Genomic DNA, 14,451 nt, shown 5'->3' with positions numbered 1-14,451 from the left:
TTTAAATATGATTTTTATTAGCAAAAGCAAAGCAAAGAATTTCAGCAGCCTTTCACGCAGCCATTCCTTGCTCATCACCGGAGGCCGAGGTCAGTGTTCGGTGACACTGTAAGGCACTGGGTGACATATTTCTATCACCAATGCCCCTTGTGTCTGTATCCATCACTAACTAGGCTCCATTCTGGACTCACATGCTCTTCTCTAAGCAGCTAACACAAAACACACCAAGGAGCACCTGAATCCTTAGAAAGCTTATGTTCATCCTAACCCCTCAACAGACTGAACAGACCCCCTCCAGGGCCAAGAGAACCCTGGAGGAACCTGAGAAACCAATTTCCTGCCCACGACAGGAAAGAAGGCTATAGGCATACTTCATCCGGCATACTTCGTCTGGCATACTTGGTCTTACCCCCTCCCCGGCCTTTTGGAGTTTAGGGAAAACTGACCAGCATGAACCTTAAAATACAGATCTTAAGACTTAAAGAAGACTCTTTGTGGCATTAAGATGCCAAATTCCAACCGGACTCTGGTATAGCACCACGTGGCAGACAGGCTCTGAAGAAAATAAAAATACTTTCCCCCAACATATCTTTATTGGACATTTTGAAATGGTCCTGCAAAGCCATCTTTCGAGGGGGAAATTTGCATCTGGAAAGAATCTCCATTTATGCAGCCAGGCCTTTCCCAGCCAGAGGATTTCCCAGATATAGGAGAGATTAACTAAGAGTCTGAAATGCTAAGGCCCTAAAAGGGACATTTGCCATCTATTCTCTCTGAAGGCTGCTACTTGGAGGCTTCATCTACATGACAAGAACCTTGGCTTCCATAACCTCCTTATCTTAACTAAGCATTTCTTTCTGCTGTCTTCGAGCCTTTAGACAAAGCTTAACTCAGCCAATTGCCAACTCAATCAATTGCCAATTAGAAAATCACTGACTCCACCTATAACCTATAAGTCTCCGCCTCTTCAAGATATCCTGCCTCTTTAGGCTGAACCCATGTGCACCTTCCATGTATGAATTTATGTCTTTGCCTGTAATTTCTGGTCACTCCTACTGGTTCAGAATAAACCTCTTCACATGTTTTACAGAGTTTGCTTTTTTCATCAACATGCTTCACTATCACTGGTGCTGATGAGCTAATACTGTTTTATCCTTGCTAAATATTATTTTTCTTCATTTTTTTTGATATGGGGTCTCACTCTGTTGCCCAGGCTAGACTGCAATCCAGCTCACTTCAGCCTTGACCTCATGAGCCCAAGCAATCTTCCCACCTCAGCCTCCAGAGTAGCTGAGACTATAAGCAGGCACCACCACACCCAGCTAATTTTTTTCCACTTTTTGTAGAGCAGGGATTTCACTATGTTGCCTAAGCTGATCTCAAACTCCTGGACTTAAGTAGTCCTCCCACCTTGGCCTCCCAGAGTGTTGGAATTACAGGTGTGAGCCACAAGGCCTGGCCTATTTTATTTTTATTATTTTTTTCTAAAGCTGTTTGGCAACTTTCTAAGTAAACTTCTCTCTGGCTCTGGAACGCTGTCATTTTCCCAGCAGCTCCCCTCCAATCCTGAAGGGCAGGCACTGACAAACACTCCCTCCATATGCAGGGGCACTCCCTATGACGGCTCAGAACCAGACGTGGTTCTGCTCAAAAGCACAGGACAGAAACATTGAAGAAAATGCTTTTAAGAACTGAGAACCAAAATTTTACCCTCAGAGCAGCAGGTTCATGAGTAAGGAGACAATGAGTGAATGTTCCAGGAAAAAGTGTCACTTCGTCATGAAGGCATCACCCTGGGGTCAGGAGAGAGACAGAACCCACTCTAGAGGTGGTGCTTTGCAACAAATCCCCCTAGAATCACGAACATCCATATACAAATCCTCATGGCAATTGCAGAAGTTTCCCATGCATAAACAGAAATACATGGAATCTAGTCAGAGAGGACTCTTGAGGGCAGACACAGAGACCTTCAAGTAAGGTGCCCTGTGTATGGCATTCAGTCAATCCCTTCATTATCCTCTCATAATGGAGAGTAACGCAAGAGTTTCAGCCCAATACCACTGATGGAGAAGATGGATGTTCCCCTCCATCAGCTTGTCTCTCTGCCTTCCAGCCACGGAGGCCACTGGGTGTTGCCCTGACTCCAGGCATCATTTTGCAACCATGAATTTGCAAAGAGGCAGAAGACCTAGAAGAAAGCAGATTAAGTACCTGACCATTTCTGTTGAAAGGCCGAAGATATCAAAATATGCCTCATGAACTAGCATAACCCTACGTGAGACCCAAGGACGGAAAAGGACAATAGGGACACTCATCACCATGATGGGGCAGAGGGGTCTGAAGGATGGATTTGGACACAGCAGTAGGGCCTTGGCAGTGGAGGAATTGCGAGTCCTGGGGCAAGGGTGCAGGTGACGTGGACACCTCATTGCCCCAACCTCTGTCACAGTGTATGTGCTAAAATGAAAATGGCTACACATAGGAGTGGATGGACGTGTCACCAAGAGCTGTGAAAACAACGACATTAGAAAGCTTGGAGCATGTGCTGCCTCCTATCTCCCAATTACATGGCCCTGAAGGGGTCTCCATCCAGCTAAGCCCAGCAGCACAGCAATGCCCATAGGAAAGGGAAGGCAGCAAGGAGAGCTTCACTGGGGAAGAGAGACAGTCATTTCCATGCTGAGCATCAATACCAACTCCTCATGCAATCTTTTCTAAGGGAAAATTCAAATATACCAATTATTTTTCAACATTGCACACTCAAAGTTTATGATTTTATTCTTGACTTACTGTCAAGTACAGTGTGTGCTTAGCTGGCCACGTAGGGGGAAAGAAGGGGTGCGTGTCCTCTCCAGCTTAGAAGGAATGTGTGCTCTGTGCACACTAGTCTTATTTATCATGTTTGCTCAGTTCCAAGCTTTGTGCTGAGGAACCATAAGATGGCTCAAATAAAGTAAAAAGGAAATTGGATTCCATCAATCAACACACTAACACACAACCAAAATTAGATGTCATAAGGTTATACTATTTCATCACTTTTAATTAATATTGTCTGTGCATGCCCATTCTTAGAAAATATTTATACAACGTTCCATTTCCTACAGAGAAATTCATCTTCTGGCTTCCCTGCAAATGGAAAAATTGCATAGTGAGTTAGGGAAACAGGAAAGTATTGTAGTCTCATTGCTTAATTCTAAAGTGAAATTTATTATAGAAAAATATTCTTCCCCTTTAAATAGAAGATGAAGTGATTTGGAAGCTCTCCCTAACTTTTCTTAAAGAAAACAAATCTGACTTTAGGGTAACTATAATTTTAGGTCATTAAATCATTTTTTCGCTCAAACCAAAATTCAGTACTAATTTAAATCAGGAATAACTAAAAGAACACTTCTATAGTGCACTGTTTTTCTTTTTTCACTAGAAATGCTCATTTCTCAGATCAGGGGAAAGTTTTTCTTCTGTTTCCTTCTCCAAGATAGTTTGCGAAAGCTCAGCCCTAGGAGGACGGATGGCGTATCTTCTCAGCACTCCTCTCCAGGTGAGCCAAGGACCAGCCACTGTGGAACCCTTATCGGCTTCTCTAATTATGTTGCTCTTGGGTGCCCGAGAAGGCCCTGAGTCAGATAGCTCTGGGGAGAAGTGTTCGCTGCCTGTGTGACCTTGTGCATATCAGTTACCTCCATAAGCTCCAATTTTCTCAGCTGCAAAATGGAGCTCCAGCAGTACTTACTCCACAGCATTGCCAATAGAAGCATCCCCTGGAGGGGGAAAACACCACCAACGGTGATTTGTGGCAGTGGTGGTGGTGGTGGTGGTTATGCTTCAAGGGCCACCCTCCACTGCATGACAAGAATGAAGCAAATTCTGGGTAGGACTCAATGAATATGTTCCTTAGTCAACTCATCAGCTAATTTGAATGGATGTCCACCCTAGTGAAGGAGTGCCATGACAGTATTGGATCTTTTCTTTCACGGGAAATAATTTCTCCTAAAAAAATTAAGAGCAACTCAGAAGTCCTTGGAGTAGTATACTAGGAATAGATTTGCTCAAGCCATTTGCCAACCCTGCTCTTAGTACTCTCTGAATGGACTAGATCATCACCAGCAGGAAATGTTCAGAGGATTTAACATCCTATGTAACTACGTAGAATCAACCTATAGAATCATGGACTTCAGAGTCGTATCTACCTGGATTCAAATCTTGCCTCTGCCGTCTATTTGCTGGGCTTCCCTGAGGAAGTACTTAGCTTTTTTATGTCTTGGTTTCCTCATAAATAAAATAGGCATATTAATGGTGCTTTCTTCATGCTGTTAGGGACAGTATTGAATGAGTTACTACACATCTATAGAGCTCTGAACAGTGCCTGGAATGTGGTAAGCACTCAGTAAACTTTAACATTTGTAAGTTCCACTGAAATTTATTGAGTTTCTGCTATACATAAGGCACTGTGCTGAGCCTAGATATATCAAAAGCGAAAAAGGAAGAAAAAAATTAATGTTGAGTTTCTATGAACCAATCATGATGACAGGTCCTTTCATATATTATCTTAATTAGTTTTTAATTTGTAGCCTTATTAAGTGGATACTATTTGCCTTATTTTATAAAAGAAGGGCATGTGGTAAAGAGAAATTAATCATGTTTCTTAAAGCCACAGATCAAGTTAGCAGCAAATTGCAAATTGCTTGGGATTCAAAGTCAAGACTAAGCCCAATCCCTGCATTTACTATGAATAAGACATAGTCCCTTGTCCTTGAAGAACAAACAATCTGGGGTGAAAGATCCACATTTAAATGACTAAATGTAATCAAATATAAGTGCTAAAGTCAAGCTATTTACAAAGCAAAAATACTAACCTAGAAGAGTGAGAGCTTCTTTGGGGTGTTAGAGAAGTGATTTTTGAAGGATGAGGAAGATTTCTCCAGGAGAACAAGGGCCCTCAAGGGATAAAGGGGAACACAGATTCAGAGGCACAAAACATGCTGGAGGTAATGGAGGACTGAAGAAGAAAATGACCAAGAATATTGTCTCTGAGAATGGGAACGTGGCTGAGATTCCAACAGTCCTTTCCCACTGAGCATGTTGCTACTTGCAATGATGCCAGAGACTCAACTCTACTCATAATATCAACAGTTTCTAATCATATGTGCCAAGCTATTCTGTGATCACTGCTTTTGTCCAGAAGATCAAAGCTAGGTCCCCAGCACACCTAAGGTTTGCTGCATCTTCAAGGTATTTCTGCTGTCCTCGTGTTCCTCGGCACCACTGAAGTTGATGTACCAGCACTTACTCTTTCTCCGTGTCTGGATTGTTCCACAGTCGCTTCTATGAGCCTGTTTCATCAGTTCCATCTGCTTAAGAACATATATTTTCTCCAAGATTTTTCAGCCCTGCCTCCATTCCAGGCAATGAATTCTTCTGCTTAAATTAATTAATCTTTGCTACCAGCCTACAAAGCTAAATCCTCTCTTCTCTCCCAGCTAAGACTAAACCTTTTCTTCATGACGTGCAAAGCATTCAGGGACCCTTGTCTCACTGACTATTTCCCACCCATACAATTTTTTTTTGGTCAGAATTGTCTTCAACTTTTGGAACCTCTAACAGTCAGTTTACCCTTGTGTTATATTCCAGTTATTTTCTAAAGCATATCTTGTCTTCTCAAAGTCAGAAAATGTCATTTCTTGCTCCATTTTTCTGTGCCATTCCACAACGCTAGACACGTGGGAGTTTATGAGACAATCAAATAAGTGAGAAGCTGGTAGACTCACAATGGCTGTGTAATGGCTAGTACGTAGCAGGGTTCTCCAGAGGGACAGAGCTAATAGGATCTATGTATACATGAAAGGGAGTTTATTAAGGAGAACTGACTCGCACAATCACAAGGTGAAGTCCCACCGTAGTTCGTCACAAGCTGAGGAGGAAGGAAGCCTGTAATGCATCCATCAGTCCAAGTCCGAAAGCCTTGAGAGCTCAACATCAAGGGTGGGTCTTCCTCTCCCAGTCCACTGACTCAAATGTCCATCTCCTCTGGCAACACCCTCATAGACACACCCAGAAATAATACTTTACCAGCTCTCTAGGCATTCTTAAATCCAATCAAGTTGACACTTAATATTAACCATCATAGCTAGTTTAATACAATATTATTCAAAATATTTCTAGTAGCAATAATAAGTTACTATTACTATTACTATTTTCATTAAGTATGATGTATGGACAGGGGGTTTTAAGACCAGGCTATGCCTAACCTTTGCAGTATGTAAGTATTTTCAGGGGATACAATGATATGCTGAAATGATACAAAACACCAAGATCCAAGACTATGCAATTGTTCCATGACTGGGTTTTGCTGGCTTGAGAGTTCAACATTTAATCCTTTAGCATCCAGGCTCTTGAATTTATAGGCCTTGCCTGTACCCTCCAGGCCAGCTCACAGGCTAGGTATCCTGCTGGCCTTCAATCTGATCTCTGCAGACCTGGCAGACACGCACATTGTTTAACTCCAAACCAACTCTTCTGGAATGAGCAGATCCATCTTCTTTGCCAGAAAAGACTCTAGCCTTAAACCAAATTGGGCAGCTGTTTGCCAGACTCCAAGGTGATGTTTGAGTCTAATGATCAACATGGAGCTGAGCCACTGAGGAGCAGATGACAGGATGGAAAGTAATGATGCCCAACTTCCAAAGTAACAACCATGAACTTTTCTTAAAGGATCTATCTAGTTGGCTCTGGCCTGTAGGGCTCAATAAAACTCATCCTCACTTACGTTCTTTTTACGTTTGTAGAAAGAAAAAAAAAAATGAAACATTTACTCTTATAAGAGGCTCTTTTAATACAAAATTACATTGACAATCTTGGCATTAAGGAATTTTTGATATTTTTAAGGCGAACAGAAGAAAGATTGAAAGAACAGAAAGGAAAAGAATGCTTTGCAAGTCTTTCTCAATTATTCATCGATTCTCTCCCAACACCTAAAACCTCCAAACATCAAAAATTTAAGCTGAGAACTGGTCCAAACTAACCAAATATTATTCTCTGGTTGCTCCAACCTGGGATAAAAAGAGGGTCACAATTAAAGATAGAAAACTAAAACACTGCCTCTGCCCCCACAATTCTATAGGAACTCCAAATCTCCTTGAATTCCTCCCCAGTTTTCCTTTATCTCCCCAGGAGTATCTCACATGTGTTCCACAATGGTCTCCTTTCATGGGCCAGCACCTACAACTGTTTACACCAACAGTGCCAGCTGATGAATCTGGATTCAATGCCAATGAATCCGGATGAAATCTGTGTTACTTAGGGTTCTCCAGAGAAACAAAGCCAATCCACAAGTATACATCTGTGAGTATATCTACTGTTGATAAATGATAGAAGATAGATAGATAGATAGATAGATAGATAGATAGATAGATAGACAGACAGATCGATAGATAGATAGATAGATAGATAGATAGATAGATAGATAGATAGATAGATAGATAGATAGAGTTTGGATCTGTGTCCCCACCCAAATCTCATGTCCAATTGCAATCCCCAGTGTTGGAGGTGGGACCTGGTGGGCTATGATTGGATCATGGGGACAGATTTTCCTTTTGGTGCTGCTGTTGTGATAGTGAGTGAGTTCTCACAAGATCTCATTGTTTAAAAGTGTGTGGCACCTCCCCCACACTCCTCCTCCTGCTTCCAGCCATGTGAAGTGCTGGCTCCCCCTTCACCTTCTGCCATGATTGTAAGTTACCTGAGGCCTCCCTAGAAGCTGAACAGATGCCACCATGCTTCCCATACAGCCTGTGGAACCAGGAGTCAGTTAAACCTCTAAATTATGCAGTCTCAGGTATTTCTTTATAGCAATGCAAGAATGGGTTGATACAGAGAGATGACTGATTGATAGATAGATAGATAGATAGATAGATAGACAGACAGACAGACAGACAGACTTATTATAAGATACTAGCTGATGTAATTATGAAGGCTGAGAAGTCTCATGATCTACATCTGCAAGCTGGAGACTCAGGAAAGCCAGGGATGTAGTTTAAGGCCTTAGAGCTGGAGCGCCAAAGACCAGGTCTGAAGGTCTGAGAATACAAGTGCAAGGGCAGGAGGAAATTAGTGTTCCAGCTCAGTCATGCACAGTTCATTCTATCTTTCTCCATTCATGCCCTCCGTGGATGGGATGATGATAACCCACAGTGGGGAGGGCCATCTGCTTTACTCAGTCCATCAACTCAAACGCTAATCCCATCCAAAAAACGTTCTCACAGACACACCCAGAGGTAATGTTTCACCAGCTATCTAGGCATCCCACGGCTCAGAGAAGTGAACACATAAAATTAAACATCATAAAGTCAAAATCACCATTGCTTAGAGAAGCTGTCCTCACTCCTGCTTATGCCTATGTCTTAGTTCATTTCCTACTGCTATACAAAACAACACAGATTGGGTAATTTATAAAAAGTAGAAGTTCACTGGCTCACAGTCTGGAGACTGGGAAGTCCAAGGGCATGGCACTGGCACCTGGTGAGGGGCTTCTTCCTGCATTATCACATGGCAGAAGGAGGGAAGGTAGAAGCAAGCACATGAGACAGAGAGAATAAGAAGTCCAAACGCCCAAGATAACTAACCCACTGTCACGATAGTGACATTAATCCATTCATGAGGGTAAATCCCTCATGGCCTAATCACCTCCCAAAGGCTCCACTTCCTAACACTGTCACAATGGCAATTAAATGTCAGTTTTGGTGGGGACATTCAAACCATACTATCTACTAAAGTCACTGATCCTGATAACTGTTCCCAGGAAAGCAGACAACAAGCCTAAGTCAAGTCCATGATGTGCTCACTCCCAGAGGCAGTGATGTCGCTGCTAATGTCTACTACCTACTTATGTTCCAAGGTCACCAGTGCCCAACAACTCCTCATGGCACGTTGAGGGTGTGCTCACTGAGAAATGTGTGCTCCGAAACTGCCAGCTTTCTGGCAGCATGTGTGCTCAAATCCCACAGATATTTTTATAACACCACTGTTTCTCATTATTTTATTATAACTTCTTTTTTGGGACTCAGAAATGCTTTGACATGGCTTATCTGAAATGATAACTACCAGCTACCCCTAGAATAACCCTTTCCCTCTTAAACCAATCCATGTACTTGCACCAGTTTTGAGTATTTATCCAACCTCTTACTACATCTTCCTTTAGGATCGGTTTCTTCAGAAGGGGTTACTCATGTAAATACTCTTTATTTAAATACCCATTTAGTACCCAGTGGATTCACAAGTACTTCACATATGCCCAGATGATCTTGAATTCCAGGGTGCTGCAAATATGTATTTTCTTTCGTTGAGAGTATTTACTTCAAAGGGGGACCACATATAGAAGACAATGAGAAATGGCCTTATCTTTACATGCCAAATGGCGAAGAAACTTAGAAACTCAAAATTGGAGTTGCGGTATGTATGAGCAATCTACTTTGACTTACCTGGTTATTTTGTTTTCCTTTGTTTTGTTTGTCTGTGTCCCCAGAAGTGACACCACAATTTTCTTTAAATAAATTAAAATCTGGGTGCTAATCTTGAGATAACCCATCAAAACCTTAATAGAAGATGGTGAAGACACATAATGATATCAATTTTTAAAATCCCAAGTTCCTGACAATTCATCTAAAACTGCAATAATCAATTAAATTTCAATTTCAAAACCGGGTATAACAATGTAAGGATCTTAGGACTCTCTTAGATAATCTTTCTGTAGAGATATCTTTTCTAATTTGAGGGCCCCAGTAAAAGACCAGTAAAAAGACATTATACTAAGGACTCTACCCTGGTTGCCACTGCTTGGCCTCTTCACCACAACCAGGCAATACTAAAAGCTCCTGGACAGACGAATTCTGTGTCTTCTGTTTTAAACTGCTTTGTAAAATGAAACTGTCTGCAATTCTAGGAATGCCTGGGAAGCCTCCCACCAATCTCTCAAGTAAATCACTATCTTGTCTATTATACCTTCAAAAAATATTTAGCTAAAAGACATCTCGATGCCAATGAAGCCCTATATAATTAAGTGCATTATAAGTTAGAGGGCTCCATTGGACCTATGAGAGAGAAACCGTTCAGCATTACCCCAGAACAAAGAGCACATCTCCACCGAATAGATCACCCCGTGGCACATGAGTGGCAGGCAGTCATTACAGTTGCTTCTCTAGGACACCTATGGATGCAAATTTCTCTTTTTAATCTTCACTTCACCTCTTTTTTTAAAAAATATCATGCTTTCAAGGAAATGTGCAATTCATTTTTGTATTTCACCTGCTGATTAGCATAATGTTCAAATTATTTTGCTTGTCTTTTTCGGCAGTTAACTTAGCATTAACTTTTTTCAAGATGTTTGACACATCTTAAAATAGATTTTAAATCCCTTTATGGTTTACTTTTCAGGAAATTTGTAATCTGTGGCAAGTCCGTTTGTTAGTTGGAGAACGGAAATTAAAGAAATGCAAAGTAAAGGACTGAACTAGCATATTAGCAAGCTGGCTGAACCCATTTTACATCCTTAGACCACAGCCACGTGAGCTCTCAGTGAGAAGGCAGCCATCTGCCACCCAAGGGAAGAGGCCTCTCCGGCCATCAACACTGCTGGCACCTTGACTTTGGACTCCTCGGTCTGTGAGACCAGAACTGTGAGAAAACAAATAGATGTTATTTAAACCTCTCGGTTTGCCAGATATTGGTATGGCAGCCCAAGCTGATTAATACACATCACATAAAATTGACCTTTTGAACCATTTTAAAGAATGCAATTCCTGGCATTAAGTAAACTTACAATTTCTGCAACCACCCCCACCACCTAGTTCCAGAACGTTTTTATCACCCCAAAAGGACACCTGTACCCATTAAATAGTCACTCCCTGTTCCCCACACCTTCCAGCCCCTGGAAACTACTAATCTGTTTCCTATTTCTATGGATTTGCCTATTCTGGATACTAATGTAAGTGGAATCATACAATATGTGGCCTTTCGTGTCTGTCTTTTTTCACTTAGTGTAATGTTTTCAAGGCTCTCGCATGCCGAGGAATGTGTAAATGTTTCGTTCTCCTCTATGGCAGAATGACATCCCAATGTTTGGATCCACTACATTTTGTTTACTCGTTCAATAACCGATGGACTTTTATGTTGCTTCCACCTTTTGGCTACTGTGAATAGTGCTGCCATGAATGTTTGCGTACAAGTTTTTGTTTGAACACCGGTTTTTGATTATTTTGGGTATATTCCTAGGGGTGAATTGCTGGATCTTATGGTGAGTCTGGGAGGCAACTTACTGAGGAGCTGCCAAACTGTTTTCCGTAGTGGCTGTGCCATTTTACATCCCCACCAGTAATATATGAGTCCCTCAAATTCTCCACATTCTGCCAACACTTGTTATTTTAGAACAATCTATTTGAAATATAAATCTGATCACATCACACCCCCGTTTAAATAAAAAATGAGACTCCTGGTTATGGCCTCCATGGTCCAACACGATTCGCTCTCTTCCTCCTCATCTTCTACCACACTCTCCCTCAATCTCTAAACTGCAACCATGCCAGCCTTCTAAACACCCTTGAAACACTCAGGGCATTCTCGACTCAGGGCCTTTATACCCCTGTTCCTCACAGCTCCTGGCTCTTCCCTCCCAGCTGAGATCTCTGGAAAAATAGCCCTTCTCAGGAGGACCTTCCCACAGAACTCTGTCTAACGCAGCCCCTGCAGATTCACATACATCATTTTTTTTAATGGATTGGTGTCATGTTTATTTAAAAAAATATTCATCTACTCCACCTGTATTTTCGCAAGAAGAAATTGGATCTACTGGTACATTTGAACTCAACAGCCTGCCTTTGGGAATAGACCCTTCTTTCCTGATAATGAACACCATAGATCACGTAAGGCGAATTTATAACACAGATTATTCTATATGAGTGAATTAAAGTGTGGGAAATGGCTTCAGATGGTCCTGGACACATGTGGAAATTTTATCTTCCCCTCCTCCCAGGTACTTGGCTACTATGTGCCAAGTATTTGGCTGGCTCCCAGGATAAAGTGCTCAGTGAGAGCCGCGTGTGTGGGCGCTGGACCCACACCGCCATGTTTGCCCACTGTCTCTGCCACTTGGTGCCCCCCAACTTTGGGCAGCTCTCTGGAGCTCATGAGGTCTTAGCTGCTTTTCTGCACGAGCACATGCATATCCCATATAATTTCATCACACATACCATTTAGTACTGGCGATCTCATGACCCTCGTTCATTGCCTTCATAACTTCCAGAACTATCTGAGATTCACTGTGTGCTTGTTTACTGTATTCGTCTACTAGAATGTGAGTTTTGTGAGAGCAGGAATCAATGGAAGGGTGTCTGGTACAGAGTACAAGCTCCACAAACAATTGTTGAATAAATGACTGACTGACTGAATGAATGAATGAATCCAGGCCAAAGAGGAATCATGGTCAAGGACTTAAAACACAAGGCCATTTGGGGAGTTCTGTGAACAAGAGCTTTAGATGGCTGGAGAAAGGGCATCTGTCCAGGAAGTGGTGGAAGTTGAAGCTACAGACCCAATTTGAGGCAGAGCTTCAGGGACTATGGACTAAGCCAAGGCATCTGATATTTATCCTGAATGCTTCTGGGGAGCCCCCGAGGAACTTTAAACAGGGAAGGTACTCGGTGATACTTAAACTTCAGATCACGTTGGCAGCAGCAGGCAGGGTGGACGGGAAGGGGTAAAGCCCAAGGCAAGGAAAGAGGTGAGAAGAAGCTTCTGGTCACCCCACCAAGAGTCCGTAAGAGCAACTAAAAGAGTCAGCATGGAGACAAGGGTTTGGATACAAGAGCTGGTCACGTACCCGTGTGATCCAAGAGAACTGGAAAGAGGAGAGAGTAATGTAGCACTGTGGTCCACAGGACTTGGATGTGAGGCTAGTAAGGTGCCGATGTGATCCAAGAGACTTGCTGACCTATTATATACTTGCGGTGGTTGAGAGGTGTGGAAAGTAACACTCAGGTTTGAGCCCTGAGGGACGATTATGGGGATGGATGCCCTTCACCAAAACAGCGGGGAGAGGAAGGGAAAGAAGCAGAAGATTGGAATTTTGGACAAGTTGAGTTTGAGTTCCTCTGAGAGAAAAAGTTGAATAGACCCTTCAATATATGAATCTCAGGTCCAGCAAACAATAAACAAGGAGCTATAGATTTAATTGGGAGAGGCAGGCTTCCATTTTTAAGCAGAAAAGGGCGTGGGTTTTAATGAGACCACCCAGTGATATTCCAAAAATGAGATGAGCCTGGGACTCACTGCCATGTCAGAGCAATGAGAAGGGGGACTTTTTCAAGGAACTATAAGAAGCACCAGTGACGCATGTCAGAGAAAATCCAGAAGATTCTGGTAAGACAGGATCCAAGGGATGAATAATCTTAATGCCATAGTTAGACCCAGGGCCTTCACTGAGTTTGGTTCTAATTTGGATCATGAACATCCAATTTATGCCTAAAACTTAGTGATTTCTCTATTCCAGGGAAGCTTCAGCCAGTGTGTTTTCCTGCAGATGGCTTTCCTGTAGAGCGAAGACCTTCCCTTTTTTTTTTTTTTTTTTTTTTTTTTTTTTTTGAGACTGAGTCTTGCTCTGTCGCCCAGGCTGGAGTGCAGTGGTGCAATCTTGGCTCACTGCAACCTCTGCCTCCTGAGCTCAAGAGATTCTCCTGCCTCAACCTCCCGAGTAGTTGGGATTACAGGCATCCACCACCACACCCGGCTAATTTTTGTATTTTTTTTTTTTTTTAGTGGAGACAGGGTTTCACCATGTTGGCCAGGCTGGTCTAGAACACCTGACCTCATGATCCACCCACCTGGGCCTCCCAAACTGCTGGGATTCCAGGCGTGAGCCACTGCGCCCGGCCTGACCTTCACTTTAACCACACCACCTGGCCAGGACTTAAAACCTAAAATGTTCGTTTCCTCCCAATGTCATCAGAAAACTGCGAAAGAAACAGGGCAGAAATGCTCATTTTCCTCCATTCTAAAATGTGTCTCTGTCTCTTCTTGAAGAGAACTCTGAGCCTATTATCCTAGAATATGAACAATATTTTCCATATCATTTAAATACGAACCCTATAAAGTAGTTAGTCATTAGTTATTTCCCTCATTTTTCATCTCTAGCTAAAGGATTTTTTTAAAAAGAAAACTCAACACCACAAACACGACTATATATGGAACCCAGTCCTCTCTTGACTTAACTGACATGTCTAGTACAGAACACACACATTTTATTTGTTAGGAGACAGCCACGGGTCCCAGCGGCGAACAGGTGGGAAAGCTCAGGGAGAAGGCCAAGGCGTCTGTGACAGATTAAACGCAGCATTAGTGCTCTACTCCAGACCTTAGGAGTGACTCAGCCAAGGCCAGGCACTCAGCCGTCCAAACCATTCAGCCGTC

This window comes from Macaca fascicularis, chromosome 5 (genome assembly GCF_037993035.2).
Source record: "Macaca fascicularis isolate 582-1 chromosome 5, T2T-MFA8v1.1".
NCBI lineage: Eukaryota > Metazoa > Chordata > Mammalia > Primates > Cercopithecidae > Macaca > Macaca fascicularis.
Note: the sequence above shows the minus strand (reverse complement) of the source record.